This window comes from Nymphaea colorata, chromosome 7, assembly GCF_008831285.2.
Source record: "Nymphaea colorata isolate Beijing-Zhang1983 chromosome 7, ASM883128v2, whole genome shotgun sequence".
Classification (NCBI taxonomy): domain Eukaryota; kingdom Viridiplantae; phylum Streptophyta; class Magnoliopsida; order Nymphaeales; family Nymphaeaceae; genus Nymphaea; species Nymphaea colorata.
In genome coordinates, this window is record NC_045144.1 from 23,970,603 (window position 1) to 23,985,212 (window position 14,610).

Sequence of the window (14,610 nt, forward strand, 5' to 3'; positions counted from 1 at the left end):
TGTTCCAATATCTAATCATCTCTTTTCTAAAGGAGAATGTACAAACCGAAAGGATTTGGTGAGTGGGTTTAGTCAAAGCTATTATATAGGCTGTCATAATTAGGTTTTCATTGGAACCCTTGTGTAGGCGCCATACCTTTTGCTACTGTGGAGGATACATAGGGTATTACGGACCTATCACAGATTTTCTCCTTTAACTAGAGTCTGTTGTATCATATATTATCCTCTGGATCACAATGATATAAATTGATGTATAATATTATTGAAATTTTGGGTTAGTTAGATGCTACTTCAAATCATTTTGACTTAGCATCATATATCAAATGGTACTCGCATAGAACAATGATATAAATTGATGAGCTTTGAGAGAGTTGTGAGTTAATTTAGAAAGCACTGCAGCTGAGCATTTGCATGGTTCATGACAAACTTAGTATTATGATCTAGTACCCGATTTCTAGTAGATCACAATTTTTGTCCTCTTTACGGTGCTTCACCTGCCAAACCTACTCAGAAGCTTGGTTTTATCCTTCATAATTTTGGATGAAGCATTACTCCAAAGCTAAATGCAGGTTGCCTTAGGATTGGTCACATTAGCCATCAAGTTGTAGAAGCACCTAGGAATAGCATTATGAGTATGCTCATATGACTAGCTTGTTTGCTGATCTTTTTCTATGCTCCTTCGATATCTTTCTAGTGCGGGGGACGAAATGAAAGATGGGGATAGGGTTATCTCCCCATGCCTGTCTCATTTCATTTTCGATTCTATCCTAGTCATCCGATCTTGCGTCATTGGACGGTTAGCGACAAATGATGCCATCAGGTTAATTTAGTCTCGGGTTAAATCAATAGATTCTACATAACTCCACCCCCCCCCCCACCCACCAACCCACCCACACACACACACACACACACACACACACACACACACACACACACACACACACACATATATATATATATATATATATATATATATATATATATATATATATATATTACATGGCTAATACATGAAGAGATGTGCCTTTTCCAAGTAATGGTAATAGTAAAAAACATAGCTAATGGTCTAGGTAAATCATGGTGGGTGGATACAATAGCCACAGTCAAAACCGTAGCGAAAGGTCAATAGCCACAAGAACTATTGCCATTGTTATTTTGATTAATAGCCATCAACAAGATAATGACTAAAAATACTTTTAGCCACTATTTTTGGGCTTATTGAACCTGGGTTTGACCGTAGCAATGTTTACATGCAAAATTTTGCAAACTTGCATATGACCGTTCATATGGAAAAAAAGTGCAAAAATATACTTGCCTCCTTATCTCTTGCAGCAAATTACGAAAGATAGAAACCAACCTGTCGGAACAAGATCTGACCTTTCCAAATGCCTTTAGTAGGGGTAATTAGACCAAGGGCTAGATTAAGTATTCCATATTTTAAGTTATGATTGTCATCCGATTGCTAATATGCCATAGCTTTGAAGAACTTGAGATTTTGAAATATCTAAGCAGATCATCATAAATTAGAACACATTAATTGAAAGAATATGTACTTAGATTGCAGGGATACAGTTCATGATCTGTATCATGTGAATCCATTTAATGGTTTCTAGAGCTGAGATGAATGCATGCGAGCTAATTCCTTACATAGCTTAGATCTGGTATCTTAGGTTTTGGGATGTGGACTTAAAAGAGATGTCTAATATAAAATTCAAAATATCTTGCTCAAATTTAAGTTTGAGATCTGATTAAGAAAAATCTAAATTTGTACTTTATGATTCAATTTTAAAATCTAAATCTAGAAAGTCTAAATCAGGGTTGGATATAACGGTCGACTAAGGCTAACATTTTAGTCTAAACCTGAAATCCAAAAACCTAATTAGGATCTAACCATACAACGTCTATAATTATGTTCCAAATTATAAGGTGTGAGATCCAAAGTTCTGCATATAATATCCAAATTTTATTTAAGCTCCAAAATTATGATCCAAGTTACTAGAGATCTACAGTTCAAGACTATGCTTTTAAAATGTGTATCCTTATAAAATTAAATTAAGATAAAGTACATGCAAGGACTATTGTCACTGACATGTAGCTAATAACTTGTCCTAAGTGTCAGATGGACCTAATTCCAAGTGCATAGTCCAAAATTAAATATATGATGTGATGTGGAGCAAATTATATGAATGTACACCAAACATTTCAGAACATCCAATTATAATATTTATGATTTTTGAAAATTGAACCCACATAGGAACCAGTTGGAAATATATTTATATGCCAATGCCTCCACGTGCATTAGAATTGGAGAATGTTGAGTTTGTTCTGTTCAACCAAATTATTTGCTAGCCCTTTTAACTATGCTCCTTTGATATACTATGTTTTATCATTCAAGTATTGATATTGATGAAAGGATTTTAGATTGATTTCCTGAACGAACATGGATGAGTTTAGAATAGAGTTGAAACGGGTGTTAATTTTGGCTCAAAAGGAGCAGGGTACTTGTTATGTGAAAGTTAGTTTTATATCCGTATCTTTTAGCACTATGAACACTCAATAGAGATATGGTGATAGCTACCAAATTGTTGGTTTTCAAGTAGATTGTGGGATTGATGGCTTTGAAGTAGATTCTGGGACTGATGGTTTTGATGTAAAATGTTTTGGTTTTTCGTTTAGTTTGCAAAATGAATTTTTAACCTTAAGTGGCCATCTGATGGCCAAAGATTTCACTGTAGAGGGCAACCAAAAATCCATAATTTCAAATTTTGTCTCTACCTCTTCATGCATGGGAAGAAAAATCCACACTCTAAAGGGTGAGAGCATGGAATTTTGTCCATATACAAAAGTCAAACCTATGAAGGTCGTACTTTTATCCATGGCCAAAAAAACCTTCATGTTAGGAGTTATGGCATTTCATTCATCTACGATGGGCTCTTGGCAATGGGCTCTCTTCACCATTGTGACTAAGGGTGGATCACTCTTTCACCACATAGCTCAATTTGACCACAATACATCACCAAGCAGTATCACAACTCAAAAGCCCTAAATCAGCAGCATCACAACTTAGAAGCCCAATACCACCGTGAGAAGTGCTACTACAATCAGGTGCTCCTCCATCACTATATACTTCTATTTATGTATATCCATTGCCTCCTCTTGATTGACTTCCATTTGCACCAGCAAATGAAAATCCTTGAGAACACCAAATGATTTTGTTCATGTCCCTACGATTTTCTATGTGGGAGTCATTTGGGGATTAGATGACCTGTGCTAAAACTTGACTGTTTGATGGGTTGCTTCCAAGGTTGGATTAAGATTACGAAGAATGAAAAAATGAACTTTTTCAAAACTCTTTGTCTATAAAAGAAAATTTTAAAATCAGGTCAAAATTCTATAGAAGAAACAATCAAATAGGACTTTATAAAAGCCCTATTCCTACAAAAATAAATACTCTAAAAGCTCTGGTTGGTTTCTTTTTCAGCAAAATTATACTGATTTAAAAATTTTCTTTTATATACCAAGAGTGCTGAAAATTTTTAATTTTTGTTCTTCATAATCTTAACCTAACCTTTTTAAGCAACCCTTCAAACAGTCAAGATCTTCCCAGTCAAAGGATGCCCAATAGTACGTAAGGAGTCATATTTCGGAAGAACTTGAAAAGAGTCTAATAGCTGAGAAATTTGTACAGTGATTTTCATATATACTTGAATAATATTATTACCTTGTATTTAATTTGTAACTTGTGTAAAATATAACAAAAACAAGATGTAGGGCAGATTTTGAATAAATGAAGATGGTTGTTTGCATAAGTTTTAGACCAAATTACTGTAATGGTGTGACAGTGATATTGATGTTCAAATTTCGGAATTGGGACGCAACTTTGGGAGGCACATGTTTTAAAAGGGGTGCAGCTTATAACTTCTCATACATGATAATCACATATGAGAAAAACAAATTGAAGAATCTGCAAAAAATGGTGCTTATATTGTTATCTTCAAGTCAATATTGGTGTCATGGTTTGTACTTAACCAGCAAGTACTCAAAAGAGACTTGGTGACATTTTAGGTTGGGCAAAATCATTGAACCATTTTAAGTAGCATGGAGGCCACGTGCCTCAACTTGAAAACTGTGGTTTAACATGCAAGAAAAAGCATTCCTTCAAGAGTATGGCTGGTCAAAAGCCAAATTGCAAGGAAATCTTCAAGAACCAAAAAACAAATAAAGTCAAAGAAAATATAGCAAAGAGGTAGCTTCCAGATATTTGAAAATAGAGAAAGGAAAATAACTATGAACATTGAGGAAAGTCATGAGGCAGAAAACCTCAATTTCAAAAAACTAAAATGTCTAACCTCAATATGCTATTAAAAGAATGCAACATATAGATGGGTCAGACAGGGATTATCTGTCTTCGACTTCCTGGCAGTGGTAAACTACAGTTTGTGATCAGCAAGTGAGAAACGGTTTCAATAGGCACACAAGGGAGAAGCGACTGAAAAAAAAAACGGTTTTATTTTCATTGATATATCCAATTTGAAAGGCTGGGATGATAAAATAGCTTTCCATTTATCAAATATTTATTACATATTACAGTTCAAAGTAGTGCACCTTTGGGCTTTTGCACCTGTTGAGTACCAAAGAACGAGCAGATGCTAGTTGGGTACTGCTCAGAGCAATGTTCAGGTGCTTGAGCAGGTGATTAATTGCTGCTCATGCAAGTGCAGCTGAGAGGGGCAGGAAGAGAGGAGAGGGTAGGGGAGTAGAGAAGAGGGGGAGGGTCGGGCGAGGGTGGAGGAGGGGAAGGTAGGAGGGAGAGTGCGGGGGACGAAATGGAAGATGAGGATAGGGTTTTCCCCCTGTGCCCATCTCATTTCATTTTTTATTCTATCCTAGACATCCAGTCACGTGTCATCAGACGGTTAGGGACAAATATATGGGTTAAAGCAATAGATTCTACATAACCACACACGCACACACATATCATTCATATATATATATATATATATATATATATATATATATATATATATATATATATATGAAGAGGTAACGGTAATAGTGAAAAACATGGCTAATAGTCTAGGTAAACCATGGTGGGTGGATGCAATAGCCACAGTCAAAACAATAGCAAAAGGTCAATAGCCACAAGAGCTATTGCCATAGTTACTTTGATTAATAGCCATCAACAAGACAAAGACTAAAGATACTTTTAGCTACTACTTTTTTTTGGTTTATTGAACATGGTTTTGTCCATAGTAATGTTTACACGCAAAACTTTGCAATCTTGCATATGACCTTTATAGGGAAAAAAGTTCAAACATATACTTGCCTCCTTATCTCTTGCAGCAAATTATAAGAGATAGAAACCAACCTGTTGGAACGAGATCTAACCTTTCCAAACATCTTTACCAGGGGTAATTAGATGAAGGGCTAGACTAAGTATTCCATATTCTAAGTTATGCTTGTCATCCAATTGCTAATATGCCCTCAATTTGAAGAACTTGATATTTTGATATGTCTAAGTGAATCATTAAAAATTAGAATGCATTAACCGAAAGATTATATATTAAAAGAATATATACTTAGAATGTAGGGACACAGTTCATGATCTGTATCATCATCAATCCATTTAATCATTTCGAGAACTGAGATGAACGCATGAAATTCATTAAATTGTTTAGATCTGGTATCTAAGGTTTTGTATGATCTAAAATCCAAAATATCTTGCACCAAATTTAAGTTCAAGATCTGATTCAGGGAAATCCAAATTTGTACTTTATGACTCAATTTGAATATCTAGATCTAAAAGTTTAAATTAGGGTTTGGATATAACGGTCGCCTTAGGTTGAGATTTGAGTCTGAATCTAAAATCCAAATACCAAATTAGGATCTAACCGTACAAGGTCTATAATGATGGCCCAATATATAAGATCTGAGATCCAAAGTCTAAATGTAATATCCAAAATCCAATGTTGTGTAAGCTCCGAAATTATGACAGAGTTACTTGAGATCTAGATCTGATGCTCCAAGTACAATATCCAAATTGTGATCCAATTTTATAAATTCATATGCAATTAGACCCAAGTTCAACTCAAATATCTAAAATCCAACTCAGGAGATCTGGATCCATTCTAGATTCACATGACCTACCTAGATTCAGAAAAAGGAACTTAGGTAATCAGTAAAATGTGAGATAACTAGGGTTAGGGTTTTAATTGGGTTTTAACATGAGATATTTTTGGGTTTATTTTAGTGTCCTTGATGCTAGGTCTTGACTAAGGCATCGATAAAATGTGGTTTTCTGTAGGTTCAGTTTAAGATTTAAAGTTCAGTCATGTATAAACCTAGAATTTGGGAGAGTCTGAAAACTGCTTCAAGTTTTTGAAAATCTACAATTCAAGACTGTTTTGAAAATGTGTATCCTTATGAAATTCAATTTAGATCAAGTAAATGCAATGACTATTGTCACAGACATGTAGTTGGTAACTTGTCCTAAGTGTCAGATGGACCTAATTCCAAGTGTGTAGTCTGAAATTAAATGTATAATGAAAAGTCAAGCAAATTATATAAATGTACGACAAACATTTCAGAACATCTAATTATAATATTCATGATTTTTGAAAATTGAACCCACATAGGAATCAAGCTAGATCATGAATACACATGCAAGGACTATTGTCCCAAGGCACATGTTGAGCTAGCATGAATTCCATAATGAATTCAAATGCAAATTAGAAATCAAATGACTACATTATAATACTAAAAAGCAAACACGATATGCAAGCGTAAATACAAAAAACTAGAGTGAAGACATGTTACAAAACTCTAACGATGTTTAAAACAAGAAAGAAATCAAAGTTCGGCATTAAAATCAGCTTGAATGTAGGCTAACAAGCTGAAACATGAAAGTTTGGCTAAGCCTAAATAGGAAAAGTTGACTACAAAGTTGATTTTAATGAATTCAAAAACTATGTTAACCATATCATAACACAAAATTTGGTAGAAAGACCCTTTATTCATCAAACAGTCTCCTCCATGCGATAGATTTGAATAACTGTTCGCACCCCACTCCCTTTTCAAGAAGGTCGAAATGCGAGTCAGCAAAATTCTTTTAAAATTGGGGTTTTGAGAAAATTTTCAAGAGAAAGGGATCCGCTCGTCGGTACGAGGTCCAACCGTTCCTGCCGCCTTTAACAGGGGTAATTAGACCAAGGACTAAAGATCATTTGGATCATATACGAGTTATTGATGTAAGTCCTATATGCTTATGCATTGAGGTTTTGGATTCAAGAACCGAAATTCATTTTTTTGAATAAATGAATTTGAATATTGGGGGTTTTCAAGTTGGTTTAAAATCCTTTGTTTTGGTGTTATTTGAAACACATAATTCTTGAGGATTTTTGAAGATTTGGAATTGAGTTCTTTGTTGTGAACTCTAGATGATGATGATCATCTTATGATAAAAATTGATTTTGAACTCTTCTTTTGTCAAATCATGTGATTTGTAGAATTCATTCTTTTGAAAGAACATAGGTTCCAAATTGTTAGAAAACATGTTGTTTTTCAAATGCACTTTGGCCAAAAGATTATGAATGCATTGCTTGTGTTTTCTTTTGAAGTTAAGTGAAGTTTACAAATTCTCATTGCAATATGACTTGGTCACTTTTTGCAACTTAAATTTGAATCACTTAATTTCTTGAGAATGTGCATGTGGTGCCATTGATTTTGAGTGAAAGTGAATGCATGAAACGAGAATGGAAACTATATGGAACATTCATTCTTCTCTCTCTCATAATCCATCAAGATTCATTCATATGAAACATACATTCTTCACTCCCTCATAATCTCTCAAAGTCCGTATTGCACGTCATACAATCTATACATGAAGATTGATTAAAATGTAGGACTTTCTCTATATGTGCTCATTATATGATTAAGCACATGAATTAGAGATGTAGTCCATAAGCTTGAGGCTTGACATAAAATTATCAAAATGATGAAAATATATAAATGATGTCAAGTTCAATCTTTGAAACGGATGGGAGACATGGATGACGTCCACTTTTGTCTCAAAATAGCTAAAAATCAGACCTTGTGTTGATTTAAATAGCTGAAAATTGTGGACATTGATTCCAATAAGGACTTGTTTCTTAGATAGAAACAATGAGTTTTTCAAATCTATTCAAATTCCAGATTTCGAAGTAATGAAATCATCAACTCCTTTGGATGATTCTAGGATGGTTGGTATTTCAAATACGTAAATTTTGATATTCTTAAACCAATTCCTATAAAACATGGTCTGATTTCAACAACATACATACATCTTACGTATGGGTTTGCTGAAATTAAGTAAAAATGAAATGAAAGTAATTTATAATCTTGCACTAGAAAAATCAATAAAAATGGCCAATTTCCTTAAAGACCGGTTTGGAAACATGTTCCAACCTGATTTTAAGGGAGGAATGTAATTTTTGACAAGAAATCGGATGCATATATGTACATATATAACAATGTATACATATACGTACCTTACTTTTCAAAATGAAATTTTATCAAGGGACCGCATGACTCATGAATCATGATGATTCATGGCTGGGTTCTTTTATGTAGGAAGATTGAGAACTTGTTTCAAATCTTCCCTACTACCCTTGATTAATTAAATTGAAAGACATGAATCAAAATGACTGTGAATAAGAAAGAAAATAAAACAATACTCAAGCTTATTCGTCCATCATTTCGCCATGCAAGGGTGGATCACATTCATAAAAACGTATCCATCCCTTATAGGCATTTTCATCATACGTGATGTAGCAAAATCACTTTCTCACCGTGGGATTCTCTCATGGTAGGGAGTTCAAAATGGTATTAAGTTGGTTCCTTTGAAAGGGACGTGGCCTTGGGGCCCATTTCGAAATTTGATACTTGGGTTCATATTTAAGAAAAACCGACATATGCATGCATTATGCATTAACATGTACATTGAAGCGTAGGTTTCCCTTAGCTGGACATCATTCCCAGCCGTAAGCAAATGAAAATAAACCATCCCACGAATTGTTGGAATTAAAATAAATCAACAATAAGCTAAAGTAGAAGAGAAGTGAGTTAAGATCACCTACCTTGCGGTCGGTCTTGATGTTTGTCTTTCGTCTTCACTTGTTTTCTAACCCAAGCAATCCTAAGCAAGAATCCAACCGTGGATTCAAGCTTAGCAAAGCTAGAATAAGAAATAGCTTGCTTGCTGGAATTTGGAGTGGTAAAGAGGGCTTCTCACCACGAAAATCCTAAGTAAGGGTTCACTTAAGCACCCTAACTTAGCAAAATCAATGGGGAGAATAGAAGAAAGTGAAGAAGAGAATGGGAGAAAAAGGGGAAGGGGGCTTGGACGAACCTCTTCTCTCTTCCTTGGCTTCTCCCTCCTAGCTCCTTGGCTGCAGCAATTTGATAGAATGCTCCAAAATTTCGTCCTCCCCCTTAGTGGCCAAGGGGAGGTTTATATAGAGGAGGAGGTGGGTTCAACCACCTTCTTAACTCACCTTGGGAACTTACTTAAGACCTTGGGGACTTGTAAAATGAGTTAAATAGACTTTAAAGGCTCTAATTGACCATTTCTCAGCCCATTTCCACGAGCTAGGTGGGCTGGGCTAGGTTTGGTCAACTTGGGTTCAGACCTAGGTGACCATTTTGACCAAAATTTTGGACGAAAATGCCCTTACACAGGGTTTTGCCCTTATTTTATACTATTTATTTTTTTTTTGTTTGAAATCGAGCTTATAAGGTTAAAACCTAGTTACTAAGCTCCAAATGCCATTGAATTATGATAATTAAATTTAAATTTTAATAAAATTTAAAAATTTTATCAAATTTGGTTCGAAAAGGGTATTTTCGTCCAAAACTTGATTGAAAATGGATTTCAACTGAATCAAACTTTCACTTGAGAAATTCAATTTAAATTTGGTATTTGATTCAAGCATTTGACAAATTCAAATGTTTATTTGCCTTTCATAAACCATTTTAGGCTTTTTAATCTTAAGTTGACCGCAGAAGGGCAAAATTGTCCAAATTGATTACTAAGCTCCAAATGCCATTGAATTATGATAATTAAATTTAAATTTTAATAAAATTTAAAAATTTTATCAAATTTGGTTCGAAAAGGGTATTTTCGTCCAAAACTTGATTGAAAATGGATTTCAACTGAATCAAACTTTCACTTGAGAAATTCAATTTAAATTTGGTATTTGATTCAAGCATTTGACAAATTCAAATGTTTATTTGCCTTTCATAAACCATTTTAGGCTTTTTAATCTTAAGTTGACCGCAGAAGGGCAAAATTGTCCAAATTGATCAATTTCGACCAATTGACCAAAGTCAAAGCTCATTTGCAAGTAGTTTGACTTTATTTGAGGTAATTTGATAAATTTGGGTCAAGAAAGCTCTTAATTGAGCTAAATTGTACTTTGACTGAGTTTAGTCAAAGTGGGTTTGGTTCGGTCAAAGTCTATTTTCGTCCATTAATTGGATCATGAGACAGACTTACGTTTTGACTATGTTGAGCCCATTGTGACCGAACCTAGCTGGAATTGGCACCACATTTGAGTGCACCCGGGTCAAACCTACTTGGATTAAGTAGGTTAGGTGAGTTTGACCAGTCTAGTAATTGCTTCCTTGGAAATGATTTTTTTCTTTAAGGAGGATCTGGTTAAAGAAGAGAGAGAGACATAAATGTCTCTCTTTTCCTAGGTTTCTCCTTTATTTCTTCTTGAAAATGACTTTTCTTCAATTAATTGAGAGAAAATATTTATTTATTATTTTTTTTTTGACATGGAGGGGGGCATGGCCCCTGGGGAGGGCTCTTGACCACACGGGCTAGGTGGGGCCCACACGTGGGTCCCACGTAGCATTTTAGACTGAATTAGATCCAATTCTTGGATCTAAGTCAAAATTTGCATTTTGCAATTGGATTTGGATTTCAAATGACATTTGCAATTGAATTTGGACTCGTAATCCTGCATTGGGATTCGTGTATCGGGTTAAATTCACGATTTGAATCTAATTGTTCTTTAGATTCGAAATTGGCTTTGAAATTGCAAATTTTCACAATTCTTTTGTGAAATTTTCACATTGCTTCAATTTTGATGTGCAAAAATTTGGGGTGTTAACAGATGCCCCTCTTTGTTGTTAAGCAAATTGAATAATTTGCTTAATAGCAAAGATTCACGCACCAAATTTTTGCAAATCGTTTGGAAAATCCATTTTTCAAATGATGTTGAACCATCCTCGCTCGAGGGGAAATGCTAGGCATAGACCTGAAATAAGAAGATCTTTCTCCATCTCATTGGAGACTTTGTAGAGGAATTAATGTTGGTTGAAAAATTTTGTAATTGTGAAAGTTTTTGCATTTGATGCTTTGAGAAATTTGCCTTCGATGCCTTCTAAACCATTGGCAAGTGCTTTTTCTCTTCTTTTACTTAATTTTTCACATACTCTCTTTTGCTTTTGAATTTTGATTTTCTTTTTGAGCCACCCTTCACTCTTGGGAGAAATTCCTCACCACCCCAAAAGCTACTACGGAGTTCCACCGCTTTGGCGGTTTTGTGTAGTTTGCTTTGTGTAATATCAAGTCTATCGGGCTTTCTTCTGAACCCTTGTAACAAGCTTTGGGCCGGTAACTCCTAGACCAGTTGGCCTCAGGGTACCAAATGTAAAACACTCCCCGGGCTTACTTGCTCGAATTCAGAAGGCTTTAGGAGACTTAATATAAGCAAAATGTTCATGGATTGCTTTTTAGCTTCACGGCGTAAGCATAGGTCATATGCCCACCCGCGCCTGCTGAGCTTTGAACCAGAGGAACAACTACACTCACCCCGAGCTCATTGCTCAACTCATTTCGCTTGATAGCTTTTTCTAGCATCTTGCCAAGGTCTTTTAGGTGACAAGACTTTTTCTTATGGCATCTCATGCTAGACCTTTACAAATGCCGATTGTCGGGACCAACATTAATTACTATACATAAGTCCCTCAATGTCTGTGAAATTTCTTGCCTATTTCAAGACGATGCCCTTGCAATTGTCTTCAAGACATGGGTTGAGTTTGAAAATTTTGATGCATTTTTGAAACTTTTCCCTAAGGGATACCATGCCCCTTAGTTGGTTTGAAAATTGTTACAAACGTGCTTATCAAAGCACAACTATTTTGAATTTTTTTTTTTTTTGAATTGCAAATTCAAGTATAGAATTTTTTGAGATGCAAAGCATTAATTGGATCGGGGATTTCAACCCCATCGGCATCAATCAGTCGATAAGAATTGTGAGGTAGAACCTCTTTGACAACATATGGTCCTTCCCAGTTCGGCGCCCATTTTCCTTTGGGTCTACTCCTGAGTGGAACTATGGATCTTAAAACAAGATCATTTACCTGAAATTTTCTTTCAATGACTGATTTGGCATAATGTCGGGCGACTCTCTTACGATAGACTTCGGCATGCTCTGCCGCTTGTAGTCTTTTCTCGTCTAAGAGGTCTAATTGAGTAAGTCTCTTTTTTTGGTATTTGTTAATTGGGAGTTCAATGAGAGCAGCAAATTTCATTGCTGGTTTTTGGACATGTAATGGAAGGACAATTTCCGTTCCATATACTAATTCTGCTGGTGTAGCATTGGTGGGTGTCCGAATTGTGGTTCGATACGCCCAAAGTGCATTGTGCATTTTCTCGTGCCAATCTCGGCCTGTTTCAACTGTCCTTTCTAAGACACGAATCAAAATCTTGTTGGTTGCTTCTGCCTGACCATTACCTTGAGGGTAATATGGGGCAGAAAAGTGATGTTGTATTTTGTGTTTATGACAAAGATTGCGCATTTTCTCATTTTTGAAATGAGTACCGTTATCAGAAACGATATCATGCGGGATGCCAAATCTACACAAAAGATTTTTATGAATGAAGGACACTACGTGTTGTCCTTCGACTGTTTTTAAAGTGATCGCTTCCACCCATTTGGTGAAGTAATCTGTAGCTGCAAGAAAATACCTGTGTCCATTTGAGGCAGGTGGATTGATTGGACCGACTACGTCGAAGGCCCACATGGAGAATGGCCATGGTGAGCTGACCGAATGAAGGTACGCTGCTGGAGCATGAATTGATGGTGCATGCAACTGATACCATTTGCATCGAGACATCTAGCATATTCTGTGCTGAATCCTCTTCTGTATAGGATGTCGGCTAGAATGAAATATCTTGAAGACATGTGTCTCAAAACTCTTTGCTCTTTTCGAGACATTTCTGGTGGAAGTGTTCCAGTTTGGAGAAAATCCTTGATGTTCTGATACCATGGTGTTTCTCTACTTTCTGCTTGCAACACCTGTTCTGGTATGACAAAAGATGGTTGTTCGAGTCTTCCAACTTCAAAAGATCTGATAGATTCTCCAGGTTTGAAGGCAATGGTAGAGCCTAAACTGGCTAAACCGTCTGCTATTGGGTTAAATTCTCTTTTGACATGTAAGAGTTGACATTCCTCGAACTGTCTTAAGAGGGAAGCTGCTAACTCTTGATATGGGATCAATTTTTGATCTTTGACTTGCCAATCTCCATTGACCTGACTGACAGCCAAGAGAGAATCTCCAAAAATGCGAACTCTCTGCACTTTAAATTTGAGCAACATTTTGAGTCCTTGGATTAGGGCCTCGTACTCTGCCATATTATGCGTGCAGGAAAAATTCAATTTGAGAGAGTAAGGAATCATTTCCCTTTCTGGTGTAATGAAAAGTATCCCAATGCCTGCCCCAGCTGTGCTCTTAGATCCATCAAAGTACATCTCCCAAATCGGCTCTGGTTCAGTTGTCAGGATTTGCTCATCTGGAAAATCATCATTTGTTCTAATTTCTTCATATAGAGGAAAATCTGCCAATTGGTCTGCAATGGCTTGCCCCTTGATTGATTTTTGTGACACATATTCCAAATCATATTGCATCAGCAAAACCTGCCACTTTGCTATCCTTCCATTCAGAAATGGCTGTTCGAGGATATATTTGAGTGGATTAAGTTGGATAAAATTTTAACTTCACAAGCCAATAGATAATGCCTTAATTTTTGACACATCCACACCAAGGCTAAGCAAGTTTTTCCATGTGCGAGTAGTTCTTTTCATACTGCACAAATGTCTTACTGATGTAATAAATGGCATGTTCTATTCGGCATCCTTCTTCATATTGAGCCAGAAATCCACCACAGGCTGAATCGTTAACTGTGATGTAAAGGAGTAGAGGTTCCCCTAAAATTGGAGGTTTTAAAATTGGTGGGCAAAGAAGATACTTCTTGATCTTTTCGAATGAGGCTTGACATTCATGCCCCCATTCAAATTTGACTCCTTTCCGCAGTAAATGGTTGAAGGGTTCGCATCTCATGGCGAGATTAGATATAAACCTTCTGATTGATTGAATTCTGCCTTGCAAGCTGCGTAGCTCCTTACGATTTGTTGGGGGTGACATTTCGATGATCGCCTTTGCTTTGGAAGGATCCATCTCGATTCCCTTTGGCTGACCATAAATCCCAAAAGCTTACCGGATTCCACACCAAATACACATTTTTGTGGATTCAATCTAAGTTTGTATTGTAAGAGTCTATCA